The sequence below is a fragment of the Podarcis liolepis genome, assembly GCF_965112155.1.
Source record: "Podarcis liolepis genome assembly, chromosome: 9".
Lineage (NCBI taxonomy): Eukaryota > Metazoa > Chordata > Lepidosauria > Squamata > Lacertidae > Podarcis > Podarcis liolepis.
Genome location: NC_139564.1, coordinates 34,253,342 through 34,273,110, shown reverse-complemented (window position 1 = coordinate 34,273,110; position 19,769 = coordinate 34,253,342). Strand labels below are relative to the sequence as shown.

Genomic DNA, 19,769 nt, shown 5'->3' with positions numbered 1-19,769 from the left:
TGCAGTTCTTGCAAACCTGCTAGAAAAAGCTAATCCTTTTTTGGGGGGTGAAAGGTACTTGTGACGGATTCTGTGATGTGTCACTCTGGAGGTCAAGCCAGAGAGTAGTAATATCTAACTCTGGATGTATTTTCCCCTTCCTCTGTACTGAATGTGTTTATAAATATGTTAAGGTGATTAAAACAAACTTTGTGTCTTCTTTCACTTTCTTTGAGATACAAGGAGGCAGAACGTGGTCCCCAAATGTCACCCCAGAGTTAAACAACTGCTTCTCAAGATTCCCATCAAATTTATAGTTTAGATGAAAGTACAAACATCTAAAACAGCAGGGACCTCCAGCCCACAGAATTAAGAATCTAGCTTTCCTTCTGGAAACAATACCCCACCCCTGGTTTAAGACATTAGGAGTATTTTTCTGATAGAAGTAAATAAAAAAGTGCTTATGCAAAAATTACAACATTTCATAATTCCCTTCCTGCCACTTAGTATATTATGAACCACCATGTGATTTTCGGAAGAAGGGCGGTATACAAATTTTATAAATAAATAATAAATAAATTATAGGAGTTCTGAAAATTCAGCAAGAAACAACTTTATTGTATTATGAATGCTGCATATTATTCATCCCCTTTGTTTGGCTGTGCTAGGCTTCACGTCTAGTCAACACAAGCTTTGGTCATAAAACATATTTAGTAAGCTTGCCAGCAAAGTAATGCAGCCCAAGTAACAAAACATAGCTGTTTCTCCCCCCCCCCCCTTGAGAAGTAGGGAAGGGAATTATATTTAATGAAAGTTGTGTTTGAATATATCCTATGTTGTTAATTATTGTCTTTTAAGCCTTAACAAAGTTTGAATAGGCACCGTTTTTCATGTAGAATACTGAGCTATATAACTGTAAAACATTTACTACAAATCAAGGACTATATTAACACACAAATTTCACTGTATCCAACACTCAGAATTGGACTGTGAATGATTTTCATACACACAGAGAGAGACTCCCACATTCTGGAACGTTCTGGAACGTTTGCTGTTAATGTATACATGTCTCACTCGCCTCATTTGCACACAACACAAAATGTTAGTATAGCATGAATGTACCTGGGAGTAGGATTAAGCCGGGGGGGGGGGGGAGTACAGTTATACTGCACTGAAATGTTAAGCTTAATTAATTTCAATGGGACTGAAGTACACCCAGCTTCTCTAGTTTACACAAGATGTTTTCTGGTATTGCCTGTTTGGTATCTGCACTAAGTATTCTCCCGACTACACTAAAGGTATATCTGAACCTGAATAATGTCCCACAAGTGATGGTAAATCAACTGAATTAAGGAATGTGATGGTTGGTTCATCTGTGAAGATATCTTAGTAGTAAATGTTGTTTGACAGTATGTCCACCATCATAACCTCCTTTCCAGAAAGCTAGTTTCACTGCATATCAAACTTTTGGAGTACCTTCAGGAACATTGTGCAGACATGCACATAAGTCTGAATTTAGATAGTTTTGCACTTTTTACTTCATTGATTCATAACCTACCCAAGACTCTTTATTGCCATTACGTGCCCAGATGCAGTTTCAGAGTATTCCTTTTACAGGGCCGTCATATTTTGATACGATCAGAATGTGACATTTCTATAAACTAGTGCTGTAATATTCCTTAAAAGACCTGTCTTCATACTATCTGAGCAAACACACATTTAGTTAGTTCCTGGTGCTCTTGTTTTTAGAGCAAGTGTTTTCTGCTTGAAGAGACTTAGAATTTCCATGATATGCCCACATTGTTACAGAGATAGTCCAGTACAGAAGCCAATACATCTAATTAGAAATAGTTAAGCTCAATTACTTCTGAGTAGACATGTAAGCCCCTTGGTTTTTGGTGGAGCTCACTTCCAGGAAAAGGCACAGGATCGCAATTTAAGTTAAGTAATTATCATGCTGCAACATAGATTACACTTCCTTTTGTTGGGGGGGGGAGTTTGTTTTCAGTTCTTTATAATAGGACTTCTGGATGGAGTTGGCTCAATAACATCTTCAGTGATTTCATAGTCTAAGCCAATGCAGACTGCAACATGCAAATGGAGGCAATTAGATTTAATATGCTTTTCTTGGCTTTTCTGTATGATAATTTTCTGACAACCATTTTGATTGATGCTTTTCTTTTATAGACAGTAATGCTTAGCACTTTTGCTTTATCCAAAATTTTAGCATGGCATGCACATAAATTTAAGCATTATTAAATATGTTCTTCCAGTGGATGCTATCATCTTTACCGGTCTTTTTGTTTCTATCACTATCTTTTTTGTTTAATCCAGTATTTGTTCCTGCTACTATCAAAAGGGCTACTATCAAAAGAGGTGTGTGTGTGTGTGTGTGTGTGTGTGTGTGTGAGAGAGAGAGAGAGAGAGAGAGAGAGAGAGAGAGACTGCTTAAACTTGAAACATGACACACATTCACCTTACAGAAAAGTCCTGGACCTGTCAGTCCTATCTCTGTTGAAACAGGTTTTTGGCATAAATAAATATAACATGAATATGCAAGTTTACTGACATGGAGCTGTATCCAGCTAAGTTCAACCAGAGTAGACTCACTGAAATAAATAGACCTAAATTACACCTATGTCCTAGCTATGTCCACTCAGAAATAAAACATTGAATTCAATAGGGCTTACTCCTAGTTAACCAGAGTTCAATTTGCAGCCTTGGTGATGTCCATTAATTACACAGGGTGGTATTTAACAAAGTTGTATTCAGAGTAGACCCAACAAAATTCATATACCTGACCTATGGTAAGCAGCAAACAGAAAGTGATTTCAAAACATATTGCAGTATTGGACGAGTCAAGTTTCTATAATGTTATTTTTTTATAGGTAAAATATTTACTAACTCCTCATTTCCTTCTTGTATTTAGTCAAATATTGATGATCCTATTATATCACAAACAAATCGGATGGTCTTATCCTTTTCCCAGAGAGATTACAGGCAAATTCCTATAAGGGGGAAAACAAGTATGAGAACACTACTGATGGATTCTTCTTCTTATATATTCCTTTTCTGTCTCTCTGGTTTCAAAATATTTTTTTAAATTATTCATTTATGAATGCAGAAAATTATTCTCTAGTAATTAATTTGTGAATTCTTCCTTCTGGCATTCTGGCAAGATTTATCAAATGTTTAATTTACAGTTGGAACCACACCAATTTTATTTTAAAATTCAACAGTATTCCCAACAGCAGATTATTTCTTTCCACCAAATAGCACTTCTTCAAAGGCAGCGTTTGTTGTGTTAATTAAAGTGAGAGCAGAAATCGAGTCTCAACCCTCCAAATAGGTACAGAGATGCAGAAAGTTCAATCAAAGCACCCAACTTCTGATCCTTTTAAAGGTTAATAGCATGATGATGAGGATATGTTTTGTGCACGCTTTACCATAAGATCCTAGGGCTAGTTACAGCAATGTAAAAATGAATATTTAAATCAGTTAAAACAGTAGAACAATAGCCAAACAATTTCTATGACTGGAATAATTCAAGGATGAATTGCTAAGGGTACATAAATATGGCACCTCTCAACATCTTAGAGAGTTTTATACCCATGACTAAACAAATAACACTTTGGTCTCCCTTCCCTGGGGGGTTGTCTGTATGAATCTGTATTTTCTTCTGAATCCATGTTATGGGTTGTTGGACCGCAATAAAGATTGTTATTATTATTATCATTATTATTATAGAGTTTTATATATGTATAGCATAAACACTTGTTTTTAAGTGTAACAAGTTTCTACAGCACATAGAATTAGTAGCAGTTGGTGAAATGGGGCACAGCCACAGAGCCACTCTCCTGACAGTCGGAACTACAGCTGACCTCGAAAGGGCTGGGCTGAGGGAAGTAAGAAGGTATCATTTTCCATTCCACCATGTAGTTGTTGTGTGCAACAGTGTTTCTGTTCCACTGCAATTTCTCTTCTGCCAAAAAAATCTATGATGTTTGCCTCGCTGTCTGCTGTGGTGAAATAAATTATGTACTTTACATAACTTATTACGTTACTTACATTGTCACAACATTATTCCACTCCTTTCATTTCAGTACAAAGGAAATGCCATGCAAAGGGTGAAAAACAGGATCAGTTGCATATTGTTAGCCAACTGAAAGCAGCAGCAAATACCAGTTGCTGGATGGATTTCCATTGAAGACATGCAACAAATATGTGAACATTAGCAATTTCTGTTCCCATTTCCATTATTGTCCCATCCAATTTGCCTGCCAATGTATCCATCCACCCAGTGCTATTTTTCTAGAAAAAGAGGTGTCGGAGCTCACCATGAACTTCTCCCTTGTTCTCTTAGAATGAAATGGTGCTGTCTCTATGAACCATACATCTATACAAGGTATACTTGAGCAACCCTGCCCCCATTCAGAACCACCCCCATGAGTGAATGAACTGCCTGCCATTTCCACATTTCTAAAATAATAAATAAATAAATAAATTCCCCACCCCTTCAAAAATAAAAATAAAAATGAAGAAATATGTGAGGACCACCAACTTGTGCCTGTAGGCCAGGTTTGGAATGTCCCTCTGTCTGTTTGTGATACAGACAGACAGACAGACAGACAGACAGACAGATCTGGCTGCTATTTATTGAAAAAGGCTGGTGAGGGAAGGATTGAGAATGCTGCCACTTAGGTGCTGTTCTGACCAATTTAAGCAACATTTATCTACCTCATGGAAATTACATTAGAGTTCTATCTTCAGATACACTTAGGACTGTTATAAAAGGTCATGAGTTTTTGGCCTACAGGCCCAGTAGTTGGAATGGAGTGGCTGTTACCATCCACAAAGATTCAGTGCTGAATGGTGGGACCTTATCCATATTTAAAGATCATAGCCAACAGACTGTGGTTCAGGTAGCAAAAATTCTTGCACCCCTCCATTTAACCCATTACCTGCCAATATGGCAAAATAATTGTGAGAACTGCCATTGTTTGGAACTCTGAGGAGCAGTGCCACAAAGTGTGCAACCTTGACTGTGTGCTTTAGCTATAGGACATGGATAGGCAAACTAAGGCCTGGGGGCCAGATCCGGCCTAATTGCCTTCTAAATCTGGCCCGCCTACGGTCCATGAATCAGTGTGTTTTTACATGAGTAGAATGTGTCCTTTTATTTAAAATTCATCTCTGGGCTATTGTGGGGCATAGGAATTTGTTCATCCCCACCCCCCAAAAAAATATAGTCTGGCCCCCCACAAGGTCTGAGGGACAGTGGACCAGCCCCCTGCTGAAAAGGTTTGCTGGCCCCTGCTTTAGGAGAATAGTTATCAACATCCCAGTTCCAAAATTTTATCTATAAATAAATACCTGGTTAAACAATGCAGACATTCTGGAAATCAATAATTCAGCTGAATGGGGAGGAAAGATCAAAGTATTTAGATGTGCCTACAGGGTTGCTACTTGTTACAGAACATTGCTACAAGTTTAATGTAAGTATGCCTAGTAACAAATCTGTAAATACAGTACTTGAGCTTACAGAGAGGCAGTTTCAGACCACTATGCTTTCGTGAGCAAAGAACTATTCCCTCTGCTAGAGAAAACAGGGAAGTTCTTGGATATGGAGAGCACCACATGCTTATCACAACATCTGTGCCTTCAAAGATTTGTTGGTCCGGGTGCTTCTCTTGATACTTACTTATTTCTCCTTTTTAAATTATAATTATTGGGGGAAAGTGAGTTTGATATTTAATAAAGACCCCAAAGTATGTTACAGTGGGTTGACATATTACTATCTGGATTTATTTCAAATTTCTTTCAGATTCTGTTAGCTATTGTACAAACTCCAACATGTTGTGATGATTATATTTTATGTTAATTTGACATTCATTTTAGCAGCCTATCGCACTAGCAATAATCCATCTGAACCAGCAGGCACGAATACCAATTACTGAAAAGATTGGAGCTCATCCTTGAATTTTCTTCTTCTTCTTGCTAGCAGACATATGTCAGCAAGCAGGGAATAGAAGAGACGTATCAAAGTCTTTCAAGTAACCAAGTATCTAGATGTATTCTGTGTAATGGAACAGGCTGGGGCTGACATGCTCAATCTAAGGAGGACGAAAAGATTTCTGAATCTCTCTGCATATGGGAGAAAAAAGGTGAATAAGAAGTAGTAGTATAACTCAAAGTTATGAAGATCTTTTAACATGATTTCTGAAACTTACTGGAATAACTTGCAGGAGATGAACTACTTTTATCTTTTCTGTGTAATATGAAAACTGAGGTATTGAGTGGTGATTTGATACTTAGACTTTGCAAACTTTAAAGAATGATCATGAATCCTGAACTGAACTTCCGCAGGCGGAGGATAGGAGTTGAGGCCATTAAAAGCCACATCCAATGGTGTGAGCCTGCACCCCACCCAATGACATTTAGAGGCTGTTATCATGAACAGTCTGAGCACCTAAACCCATTTAGCTGCCCCAGGAAATGTGGAATAGAACCATTGCTGATCTGCATGCTATGTTTTCTTTTTGTAAGCAGAGAAAATGAAAGGGACCCATACCAATTTATTACCAAGGAAGTGACAGATACGAGGGAATAAAGTAGTATAATGTATGCTACAGCAAGAGGCCTAACTGCTGTTACCATAGTGACCTTGTTAACATCAATTGAGCAAAAGCTTTGTGGGCAGTGGGCCCTAATTATGTAAGGAAAGAAAGGGGGGAGTGCTTTTGAAATGGCAATATCAAAAGCTGCCATCTAAAAATTTCGTTTAGGGTTCACACATGGCTAGGAAGGGGCAGATCAGCTTATTTGCATGTGTTTTGCCTTGAGTCCAGTCTGTCCTGTTTTTTGTTCACACATGCACACAGCACATCTAAATTGGACACATTTTTTTGTATGCACTTTCCTCTAATATCCATATTTTGCACGGATTTTATATACCTATCCTAACTGCAATGTACATTTTATAAACCTTTATATGCAACTTAAAAATAAGTATTTTTTACTCATTTCCCCCATAAAATATGCAGTTTTTTTAATGCGGCTTTTAAAACAAAAGTGCACCACAAAATTCAGAGAAGCACCCAATCCCACTGTTAGCTGCTTTCCAATTTGTGTGTAAGTCTAGGAACTGAGAATTGGATCAGTTTGCTTTAAACATGGTCTGAATGAAATTGTTCACCATCCCTAGTTGGCTCTACTTTTAGAGTGAAGCCTACGAGTGTGCAATATTTCACCAATGTGCCTGAGTGCAACTAAACATTGGTAAAACACCACACAAATACAACCATCGGTACAATCACAACGTTTCCTCCCCCCCTTCATTCTTATTACATCAAGTTTGGGGATCAAGTGGGGAGACACAAATGAACTTAAGGACTTGAAATCTGCAAGAAGATATGCAGTCACCATATTCTGTACCATACTGGAGTGTGTGTGTGTGTGTGTGTGTGTGTGTGTGTAAGCTCCTTGTGTATTTGTTCCACTTCAGAAACAAATCTGGTCATTTAGAACTTCAAATCCAAGGACAAATTCAGACATGCAGAATTTTGGAGGCATTCCTAGAATATATTGGGGTTTCCTTGTGTACATAACATACTTTGCCATCTGCTGAACAGTTCTGTTTATGCCTTATGATTCAATAATTTAACTGTCTTGCCCCTTAAAATGTTTGTTTTTAATTTCATTGTTTGTAGAATGTGGAATCTTGTTGTTAGGGCTAAAAATGACAAGTTGTTGCTTTAAAAAAAATCATCGAATTTAAACTTTTCTAAAAACAACACATTTGCAAAACTACTTTTGTGAAGTAAAACAAAAAAGTTTGGAAGTGGGTGGGGTATCTGAAGAATAGTGAACTAAGGCATGGAAAGAGAACATATCATCCTCTCTCCCATTCTGTTTTAAAAGTCAGATTTTTTATGGAGATGCTGGTTTGCACAGAAAGTGAAGAAGAAAGGCAAACTTTATACAAGACAAGAGGGGAGACTCTTTATGCTTTCTGAGAAGAGACATTTTCTGGCTAGTGTCCAGCTAGAATTAAACTCAGCACTTGTAGCACGCCATCTCAGCTTTGTTTCAAAGAACTTTTGTGTTTGGGTTTGTGTAGGCAGATACTAAAATGCTACAACTGAAGAGGGGATAATTATTCTGTTTTGTTTAAGGAAAAGATGACTGAAGAGGGCCATGAAGGCAGTAAGAGAACTACTTTCAGAAACTGTATGCATCCTCTCAAAGTATCTTAATTAATGCAATTCAGGGTTGTTGTTTTACTTTACCCTATTCAGTGTTGCAGAAATTCCACCTCAGTCCTCACAGTTAAGACAGCATTCACCGTGACTGCTGTAGCCTTGTTATCATTGGTCTTCCATAGTCACACCTCAGTCCAAAGCAATATAACCAAAACTCCTTCAGTTTTGTGTCACTGGTTTATGTTATTGTATTTTCTTTAAAACCCACAATGACCTTGCTCCACCCCATCTCTAGACCCTTTTATCCTGGAATATCTCAGAAACTGTAGTTCGTTCAGAGGGCTGCAGAATAGTTGCCGACAAGATTTAGACCTTGTCAACATTTAGACCTTGTTAGCTCAGATGTTACTATTGATATATGAAGTCCTTAACAGCTTGGGAACAGTTTACTTGTGGGATTACTTTATTCCATACATGCCCACTCTACAACTTTGATCTGTGGAACTATCACTGTTACAAATGCCACATAACACTTGTTCTGTACTTGTAAGAATACAATATTTTAGTGTTGCAGTATGGAATTCTCCCTTATGTCTGAAATTATCTTTCAGAATACCTCTTTCTTTTCCTTGAAAAACCTACCTACAAGATTTTGGCCTAAGTCTGCACTTCTCATTCCAAACTACAAAAGGAAGACCATGGAGAGACCTGTTCTGAACAGAGACATTGGATTCTTATCTCATTATACATGACTAAGCCATTTTTCACCTTCTCACCCCTTGCCTTTTCCTGTAAGACCTATTGCAGTCGTTAAGAGTCATCAACAGGCTCATCTCAGCTATCTGCCAATCACCCATTCCCACCACCCTTCTGAGTAATACCCCTCCCCACCTTCTCACTATATAGAAGGATCTGGCAACTTCTGTTTCAGTGTATCTGAAGAAGTGTGCATGCACACGAAAGCTCATACCAAGAACTAACTTAGTTGGTCTTTAAGGTGCTACTGGAAGGAATTTTTTTATTTTGACTATGGCAGACCAACACGGCTACCTATCTGTAACTACAAAAGGAAGTTCAAAAATGTGTCACATTCATCCCTTGTTAACCTTGCTTTCTCCTTCCCTGTCTCCCCTCTGTTGTTTTCCCTACTTTTGAAAATGTAGGGTGAAGGCAGGTGTTAAATATTTTAAGTGCAGCGGATGTGGTTTGGACACATCTTCTGCCCCCAAAACAGATTCCTCAGGACATGGAGAATTTGTGCTTAAAACAGCCACTTCCACCTCACTTTTGTACATTCATCAGTACTATATTTGTCGTCTTTGCTTTTGGTTTCTGGAAAGTGTCATTTTTTTTTAATATTGCTTGTATTAGTGGTCTTGTGAGCATCCAAATGTGAGTCTTGTGCAAAATGTTTACTCACTATCTCTGTACTAAAGGGTACTGAAATGTTAAATGAACAATTGGCATTTTACAATAGCCAAGATTAAAAAATACTTTAGAGCCAGGTAGGAAAGCATATTGGGGAAGACCCAAATAGTCAAACAAATAGATTCCAATTGATATTGTATGCAATCAGTGTTCCTTGTTCTTTCTTTCACAGTATATGATGACTGTTTGAAATTATGGAAATCATAGTATTTAGGAATGAGAGGTGTTTTCCATAACCTTTCTGCAGTGTATGTGGCCACAATTGGTGTCGGAGGAGAAAGCCTCAACTTCACCTAATTTCTTTTTCAGTCTAGGCCAAGAGCTTGTAAAGTTCATTTTTAAAAGGAACAAGTTCTAGTTCAATTTCAATATCCAAAAGGAAATGATTCACCGTTTATGTTTGTCCTTTTACAACAAACTAGTTTGGTTTGTAATTAGTACAAAGTTCTAATCAAGTTCATCCAAATGACCCTCAGCATTACCTCTCCCCCCTGCCCAGCATTCAGAATATTAGAAATGGTTCTGCTGCTGTGCTTATGTGGGGAATGATCTGGAAGCTGTAGCAGCAGGTACAGAATACAATCAAGTTATTGAGTGGAGCACCTGAATGCACCCATATAACACCAGTGCTGAGGGAACTGCACAACTGCTAGTCAGGTACTGGTCCATGATCAGAGTCAACAAATAAAGTCCTGAACAATCCAGAAGCAGGTTGTCTGAAAGACCCCCTGCCCCTGTACAAACCTGTATTATCATTTAGGTGATTCTGCTTATGGCACTGCATCCTAGGGCTGTGACTGCAAACTGAACATTTTCAGCCATTTGTATTGCACTGTGGAATGCTCTTGCCTGCCAAATATGAAGCAAACCTTTCAAGTGTCCCGATTTTCCAGGGATGGTCCCAAAGTTACAAGAGCTATCCTGGTTTCTGATTTGATCCCTGAATGGCCCTATTACCCCTGCCTGTGCTGCCACCGCCGAGCTCAAGAAGGAAGATGAGCTGGTGTTGGTCCCGAGCAACAGTGGTGGCGAGGGGGCATCTTGTTGCCTCTCCCTGGCCGCTGCTTCAGGCCTCCTTTCTTGTGCAGCTCACAGTGGCTGCTGGAGAGTGGGTGATAAGGAGGGACTGCCACCCCTGAAGGCTCAGCCCCATGTGATGTGCTGACTGAGGGGGGCAGGAGAAGGGCAGGGCTGCCCTGGGTGGGAAGAAAGGGGGAGCAGAGTAGAGCACATGAAGTCTTGGTGTTTTTTTGTTTTTTGTTTTTTAAAAAAGCCCCATTGAATTCCGAAGTCCATACACCTAGAGAAGTGTGCAAAGACTTGCAGTCAAAGTCTTCTGGCCTCCATCTTGAAGGACAGGATCCACACTGAGAAATGATTATTATTCCTCACGGCAGATCATTGTCTTGATAACACTGTGGCTCTGGTTCATTCCATATATTGTCTTACACCATCATTTGAGTGAAGAGACAAAATGCTTATTTCAACAGTTGTTAAATTATCATGAAATAGCCTAGAAACAGTGTTGCTCCCTTGCTCCCAATAGTATTTCTTTAAAAAAATAATTATCCTCTATTCTTAACTAAATACTTTCAAAGTACACCTGAAACACGAGCGAGTGTACAGAGAAAGCTGTAGGCCTTGGTTGCATATTGTGTCTACATTTTCTAAAGGCTGCAATAATGTGTAGACAAAAAAAATGCTTGCCATTTTAAAAAACAAAATAAATTAGGTGTTTAAATTATTGACACCCCCATTAAGTGAAACAGTATCTCACTACATTTTCAATGACTTTTAAATTATACTTTATACCAGTGAAGCAAAACTTGATATTGCTCTTTACTTATAATGAAAGAAAATACCCAAGGATGATGTTGCTAAGGGCAACAGAATGTCATAAATGATCCTTCTTCTGCTAACAATATAGATGGATAGTCTGAGGTAGGTAGGTAGAAAATATGATTTGTAGCTCTCTGAGGGTTATCAGTCTTTCAAATTTTCCTGTCTTTTGTGATTTAGGAAAAGTCTGTCAATGTTTTATGACTTCGCCTTGGTCTTTCTTGCTTTGCTATTAATTCTTCTTCTTCCCAAATTCTGACTCCTATAGTTCTTAGGTGAAAGACTCCTGCAAGTAAACTTGAAGTGGTACCTATGAATTTTGCTTCTCCATACATGCTGTATCAAACATAAAGGTTCACACTTTCAAGATATTTTCAGGAGTTGCACTTTCAGAAGTAAGCATTGCCTCGATGAAAGAAGAAATTTCATAGGGCTGGCAATGCACAGGTTGGGTCAAGATACTGTTATATGCTCCCCACTTCCTGAGTGTGAAAGGTTCCAGGGACTGTGCTGACCAGAACGGGTTCCTTTTGGAGGTGTTATCACTGCAAACCTGTCAAGATGTGATTTTTTTGGAGTGGTAGTGGTGGTCATATTTGGTTTATTTGCCAAAAAAGAAAAGAATAAAGATGTTGGTAGCAAAATGGTACAATGTGGAGTATTCTCGGGTCAGGATTCCAGCCACCCAACTCCATTCCTCCCAATCCAGCTCCCAATCTCCTCTACCAATAGTCACTCACCATTCCATGGTCATTAAGCACACTCACAACCCACTGGGCTGTTTTGAGGTCTTCCTTTTTAGGGGTTTTCTTTTCTAAATAGCTTTTGTACTGCTGCAAACCCAATGTTTCCCCAAGCTGGCTGACAGCTCCTTCTTGTGCATGGATAGTCCCTTTTTAATTACATCAGGAATGATCCTCACAGCCTGAACATCAGACATGGTGACACCACCAGAGTGAATCTGACACTTTCATGGTTTAGCTTGTACCATGCCCTTCCTGCCAGGTTGCACCTCTCTCTCCCAGTAAGCAACAGTGACCCACCTTGTTGGGACACTAGCACAGTAGCCCACCTGGTGAGACACTTCTGTCCACAGTTCTTCTTTTTCTAAATGCCTTATTTTGAGTAGTAGTCCGCAAGGTTTCTTCAGGTGATTCTTGAGAAAATGAATGAAAACACTGAGGGCCTTTTCCACAGCAAATTCTGCTTAAAAGTTTAAACCCAAGTTGCTATGTGCTTAGTTGTACTCAACACAGAGAGTGGCTAGAAAGGTGAAACACACCAAGGAGATGACAGCTATTATGCAAGCTTTGGATAGCAGTGTTTAGACTGCCAAACATCCCAATGAGACAGAATATGGGCAAATATACCACCCAGTAATATTTCCCATTCCCTTCACACTAGCATTCTATCTAGCTGCATCAGAGGTTGAATGAGTTGAATTATATAATATAAGTAATCATGTCATTGTGTCCATATTGAAGCTAAGAGCTGGAACAGGGTGGGGGTGTGGAATCTTGGCTTCCATTATCTTCCGAATGCTTTCTTCCTCTCTGTGTCTTCCAGTTTTTAAGACTGCTTTAATGGATACAGCAGTCCTTCTAATCCCCCTGTTCTGAAAATAACAATAATTCTGTCGTGAGTTGCTTTCTTTCATATTTTAGAACAGCAAGACAGTAAAGAAACTGTGGTGGAGCTATGCATATTTGATACATAAAAGAAGACTTTAACACTTGCTGTTCATGTTCACTAGAGCAGAAAGAGAACTCTGAAAGGCCCCATGTATTGTTGCTCATGACAGTCACAGGAGCCCTGCATCTGTTTTCAAAGTAAATGCCATTTTTATTGATCACAAATGATAGATCTGCATTTGAAAGGTGAGCTTGATATAAGCTGCTTCTAATTTCTCAGTGACAAATATTTAGATGCTGTGCTGAAACTCTCTCCTCCACTCTTTATTTCTGGGAGGGAAATGGTGAGAAATACTCAGACTGCAAATGTATCATACTTAGCCCAATACAGATGCTAGATTTCAAATGAGACATTTTATCCTTGCAGCAAATATGTTTACTATTTAAAGAACTTGGTAGGTTCATAGGGATGACAACAGCAACCCCAAATCTGTCTAGCTGCTGTTTATTGCTACTAGAACATTCTCATACTGCTGATAATTGTTTGGGACTTTTGACTAGATTTTGATGAGTTTGTCTTTCTGTGAAGAGTCTAATGTGCTAGGTTAAAGAGAAAATGAGCATGGCAGGGCTTTCTATGACAGGCAGTTTATGCAAACACACCATGTTTTTTTGGCACCCTCACTTTAACCTTATTTGTTACAAATAATCCAGACATGATTTTCACACAAAAATATTTATAGATTTCTCCTGAGCAGTAAGCTAATTATAACAATACAACCTTAACAAAATCAGTCATGCTCCCAATTAAATAATATTTTAAAACTCTGTAGTCAAGGTTCTCATCTGTAAAAATATATAGGCAAGATATATACGAATGAATTTTAATGCTTTTAACATGTGTGTATATGTGACACCAACCCACACCCACAGACTGTTATTTCTAATACAGTAACTTTATTTGAATTCATTTGTAGTTTGAAGGATCTCAATGTGAGCAAAAGCAGCAAAGTCTGACAAGATGAAAGCTCCTGTCAAAGTCAATGTAAACTTGACTTTTCTGCAGAGCTCAAAGTGCGTTGAAGATTAAGGTAGATTCAGGTCTCAGAGCCAGGATGACTTTGAAAGTGCATATATAAAAAGCTTGGGGGTGGGGAGGACATTCCTGTACTTAGAATTCTTTCAGGAAGAGTGTCATTTTATCTGTGTATTAAAACAGTTTTCTAAAATACTCTTCACAATGATGTAGCCTTACTGCCTGAAAAAAGGACTTAACTGCTTGTGTTTATCTTTGTTCCACTCTGCAAAGTAAGATTAACAATAGGCGCATGTGCAAATAGCACATTTCTTTGTCAATTTTCAGGAAGGTTCTGTTATACTGAGTAAGATTGTGACTGACCCTGCAAGATTTAAGTGGAGGAAACCAAACCTTACAAATCCTGCTTCATCCCCTTGCTGCTGCAGTAATTCAAAGGGACATGCGAAGTGGACAGAAAGAAGACAGCCACCTTAGCAGTATCACACAGTATTTCAAGTATTTCAATTCACATGAGCCTTCCTGAGGCTCGATGGAGGAGCTGAAGTGTCAAGAACTTCATGTTTAAAAAAAGGCTGAATGGAATATAGTTGGGATGATTAGGGAGGTTGATGAAATTCTTGCCATTCTAATCACTCCTAGATTTTGGGATCATAAATTATCTGGCATTGTTTCTGGAACTAATTATATATTTGTGATCCACTGTCCACATAATTTAGCACCATTTATTAAGGCCTAGAAGTCAAACCCTTAAGATTCCCAATTTGCTGCACTTTAGTGAAAGAAAGCATTGTCTTCAAAGTCAGTCATGGAGAGAAGAGCCTACTCTTTCCCCCCAAAAGGTCAACTTCTAACACCAGCTGGTAGCACCTGCACTGAATTAATTGGTCAAAAGCTGGATACTGCAGTAGTCAAAAAAGTACTGCAAAGTTTCATTTGACATATGCCAATTCCCATATTAATTTTAGAAATTCTCCAGGCTACATTGGAAGACAGGAACTCACAGAACAATTACAAAATGGAAAGGAGGATATCTAGTCATTCATGGGATCCTCCTAAATCGAGGGTCCTGGTTGCGCTCAGGACCCTTCAGCCACCCCCACGGGGTGTGTTGTTGCTAGGCATGGCCCAAGCCTTGTCTGTTGGGCCCCAGGATCGCACTTGACTGTTTGGGCCAATTGGGGCGAGTGGCCTGATCCTATAAATGTGGCAGCGGGACAGGGGTGGGGCACTTGCTTTGCGCTGCCGAATACCCTCCCTCCCTCCCTATTTTAGGTGCTGCTGCTTTGGCCTTGCTTTGGATTGGGTCGCCTGCTTTGGGGCAGGGGCTGGGTAGGAATTTTTCCATTTGGCAGATTGACTTTAGCCACTTGGTTTTCGCCTACCCCCTTAGCAATCGTCACAAACTTTGTAAGGTTTGGTGGTTAGGCATTGGCTTATTGAAGTGTGTGGGAGGGAAGGTGCAGCCATCAACTGCCCCTCCATGAAGAAGGGTATTCCGGTAAAGGAATATAGGGTTCCTGGATCTCGTCCGAAGTCCGCTCGAGGGGCTAGGGCCATGCCAGGACCACAGGAACCCCGGGATGAGCTTCAATCGATCTTCACTGATGTTGCTCCCTCGTTTGGTGTTTAACCTTTCAGACTGCCGCCCAGAGAGGCAGAAGTCAGTTATAGCCCTTGACCAATGCCTAGGCCAATACCGCTCAATTTGTTTTGTAATCAATAAAGTTGTGGCCTAAATTTTGCCTAAAAACTTAAACTAAAATTATGTGTCCGTTTGAAGTTATTTACTGGGAAAGGGCTTGGGGGCCTTGGGGCACAACTATTGAGTACAGTATTGAAAGGAAATGAGGCCAATTGGGACGAATGACATGACAGGGGAAATGTAAAAATAGCCAAACATTTCCAGTGACTGCAAGAGGACAGTTCTTCCTGGAGTTCCCAAAAATCATAGAATCGTAGAGTTGGAAGGGACCACTAGGATCATCTAGTCCAACGCTCTGCAATGCAGGAATCTTTTGCTCAACTTGGGGCTTGAAGCCACAACCCTGAGATTAAGAGTCTCAAGAAAAAAACAGTGAATACTTTCAGCCAGCTCCTGATACAAATGTGTTGATTACTACAGTCAGACTTCTTGGCTGACAGAATTTTCTACACACATTACCACATTTGTTTGGCACCTCTGCCTTTTTAATTGAATTATCAGAATCCATTCCCCTTCCTGATAATGAATTGCTGTATCCACATTGTGCAGAAAGCATACCCTTCCTAGTGCTTGAACTGAGCTTCTTTAAAGCTCCCCGAAGATTCAAAGAGAACAGTTCCTTTCTCATCAGAATGCAGTGGTACCTTGGATTACAAACGTAATCCATTCCGGAAGTCCGTTCTTAAACCAAAGCGTTCTTAAACCAAGGCGTGCTTTCCCATAGCAGCGGGGGACTCAATTTACAAATGGAACACACTCAACAGGACGCGAAATATGTTCTTATTCCTAGGCAAAGTTCACAAACCTACTTCTGGGTTTGCAGCGTTCTTAATCCAAGTTGTTCATAAATTAAGCTGTTCTTAAACCAGGTGCCACTGTACATGGAAACATTCATGTTCTCCCCTTTTTACATACTAATATTAGGTACAGGAGTAACTACAATATTAATTGTTTGGCTGACATGAAGAGCAGAGAACTATAAACCCTACAGAACTATATACCCTACAGGGCCAAACAAGACTGAGGGGAGTGATGGATGCTCTCTGTGATGTGCACATGTTAAGTGGTCGTATTCATCTGTCTTGGTGTGGTCACTCTAATACTATCCATATCCTTCAGCCTAGTGCTAGTTTAATCGCCCCCATTTATATATGAATTGCCTTTCACATAAATCTCAATGAAATTCAAATCATACAATCAAAACAATATGAATAAACACCCAGGATCGAGGGGTGTGTGTGTGTGTGTGTGTTTCATCCACCTGGAAAAGCTTCTTGTTTGATACTTTTGACATATAAGATTTTACAGATCAAGTAGTTCATTTTCTCGCTGCAGCCAACTCTACTTTCTAGTCACTTATCAGACACGAAGTTATAATTACTTCCATTTTTCATATTATGAACTGCACAGGACTTGGAGACTTTAAATTTTTAAAAAAGTATCAAAAGAAGTAACTATAAGGAGAGTGACAGTGCCTAGAGTAACATAACTGACACATTTCTTTTCTACACATTTTCAATGATTTTCCTTATTATAAAAAGAAATGAAGCTCTCTGGATGATAATGTCTTTCAAACCCAAATTTTAACAGGTTTTAAGTATGCAAAAGCTGTTACTTTTAAAAATGCCCCTCTATAATTCATTTTCATTATTCCATTCTTTAATGGCAAACGTTTCCTTAAACTGAAGAGAAGAAGACTTAAGAGCATGTTTAGAAATAATGACGCAGTCTAATACATTTAAATATTAGATATGCCCAAAATGGAGGTGCTTCTTAAAATGAAAGCAGCAGCAGTAGCTCCTGACAATCTGAAACATGTGAGATGACCAAAAACTAGATATACCCACATCATGGATGAATTGGTAGGATGAAATGCATGCAAAGATGAAGCTAGCAGTCAGCATCCTTAGACAATGGCTGGGACCATAGCATTCTAGAATGTTCCACTTAAAATTCTTCTTGATTTAGTTTCCCATTCCCCCACCTACTTAAGCAGGAAAACAGCGAAAGGCTGGCACAATCACCAGTCAGCTGTCCTGATTTGGCTCACTGGTCCTGACTGGGTCCAGAGAGGGCAAAGAAAGGTACAATTGGATGTCCTCTGCCTATTGATGACACCTCACTCCAAATCCCCTGGTGATGGCTCCCTATGGCTCAATATGGCATTTAAATAGCCTGGAAGACAAGATCAAACCAGTGAGATTCCCATGGAGCTGAGCAGCAGCCTCCTATTGCTACTCTCTGAAGGTGGTAGAAGCAGAACCTGCAAAGCTTCATCTCCAACTCTCAATCCATGGAGGCACTTGTTGTTAATGGAGGCAATGGCTCAGGCACATCGTACATTAGCTGCAGGGCTCTCCTCTTAGTTGAATGGGTTTAATTCATAGTAAGAAGGAGGAAAGTTCCCATATTAGATCTCTAATCACTCAGAGCTCCTTGCAATCTTCCTTGGGCCTTACTATATATATTACTCCATATTCCTTGTCAATTTAATAATACATGGAGGAAATGGTTAAAAATAATGACAGAGCCTTCAGAATTTGGGTGAACATTCACAGCTGACTAGTAGGTAAGAAAGATTTTTCTCTGGATCCCCCCCCACAGTTTTTCATATCTGAACATTAATAGGTGTAGTAGGCCATCCCAAGTAGAATCCTAGGCATATTTACTCAGAAGAAACCATAGTCCATGGGGCTTGCTTTCAGGATTAGAGCCCCAGCACATATTTTGGAATGTTAAAGTCTTAAAATATTCTGCAGGTATAATCCTAGAGGCCACATTATCTGTTTGCTGTTTCCATAGAGAGTTGCAGAAAACTACATCATGGTAAAAATGGTGGGTGAAACTTAGGCTGTAAACGTAGGTTCCAATTTGCCAGAGAGTTACTTGCCACTAGGTCTGTATCGGATTGTTCTTTTAGTAATTGTCCTATTATAGAAGCAGAAGCAGGATAATTACACAGCCACTTAACTTTGTTTTATAGATACAAATGAGCCTTCTGCTGAACTGCATGACGCAGGAGAGAAACACCCACAATAAGTTTGTTACTGTGAACAGATTCCACGGTTACTATCCAAAGAAGAATGGTGATCTGTAACTCAATAGTGGCAACACTTCATTAACAGATGATATAACAAGTCAAAGGAAAGTTAAAACTACAGCCTTTAACTATGTGAAATAATTTTGTCTTTGACCCATGTTTTTGTCCTTTTGTTTCTGTAACAATGACTTTTATATTAAAACCCAGTTCCCTGTAGAAAAGCAGCCCATATTTCCTCTGTTGGCATAAAACATCCTTTTTTTACATTTCTGCCAGGGGACTATAGTTCAAGAATATTGACCTAGTTTCAGGCTACAGTAGAAATGTGTGCATTCAGCAGAATAAAATGGGTGTGTCATCAGGCGAATAAATGAATGAAACTTCAGGTCCTCTATCTCTCCCAGTATTCACATATCTTCAATTTTAGTGAAAATGTGTCCTTTCCAGATGAAGAAAGCATGACATTAGAGCAGATAGAGACAGAGATACATATTTTAAAAATGTTCTGCTGGTGGAAATCCAGGTTAGGATACCTTACGGTCTGCCAGCCAACCAGGAGTCTGTGAATGACTGTTTCATATCCATAAGCTGATGGCAGAACAGTCCAGAAGTTCTTTTATGAATTTGAATAAACCACCACACAATACATGAATTGGCATATGGAAATAGCTTCATTTTTAAAGAGAAACATTAACTAATCTTTACAACCTTTGACAGAAAGATGAAGGGATCAGTTTTTTCTTTCTTTTTTCAAATGTCTCATAGGGACATGAGGAGCAAATGAAAAACTGCCAGTGCAAATGCCACTGACAATTCCAGTACGGTTGAGGAGAGACATGGTTATCTCTGTGAAATATACTCGGAGTCCTGTAGTGATTTCATGCTCTTTATTGCAGCTTGTAAAACAGTG

The 19,769-nt window shown here is 39.2% G+C and overlaps 1 long non-coding RNA gene across 1 annotated transcript; it reads left to right on the top strand.

The window, feature by feature from the left end:
• Positions 1 to 17,806: 17,806 nt before the first annotated feature.
• LOC310686499 lies at positions 17,807 to 19,040 on the top strand. Its single transcript, XR_014515961.1, has 3 exons — positions 17,807 to 17,903; positions 18,622 to 18,715; positions 18,803 to 19,040. It is a non-coding gene; the product is annotated as an uncharacterized lncRNA (long non-coding RNA).
• Positions 19,041 to 19,769: the final 729 nt, after the last annotated feature.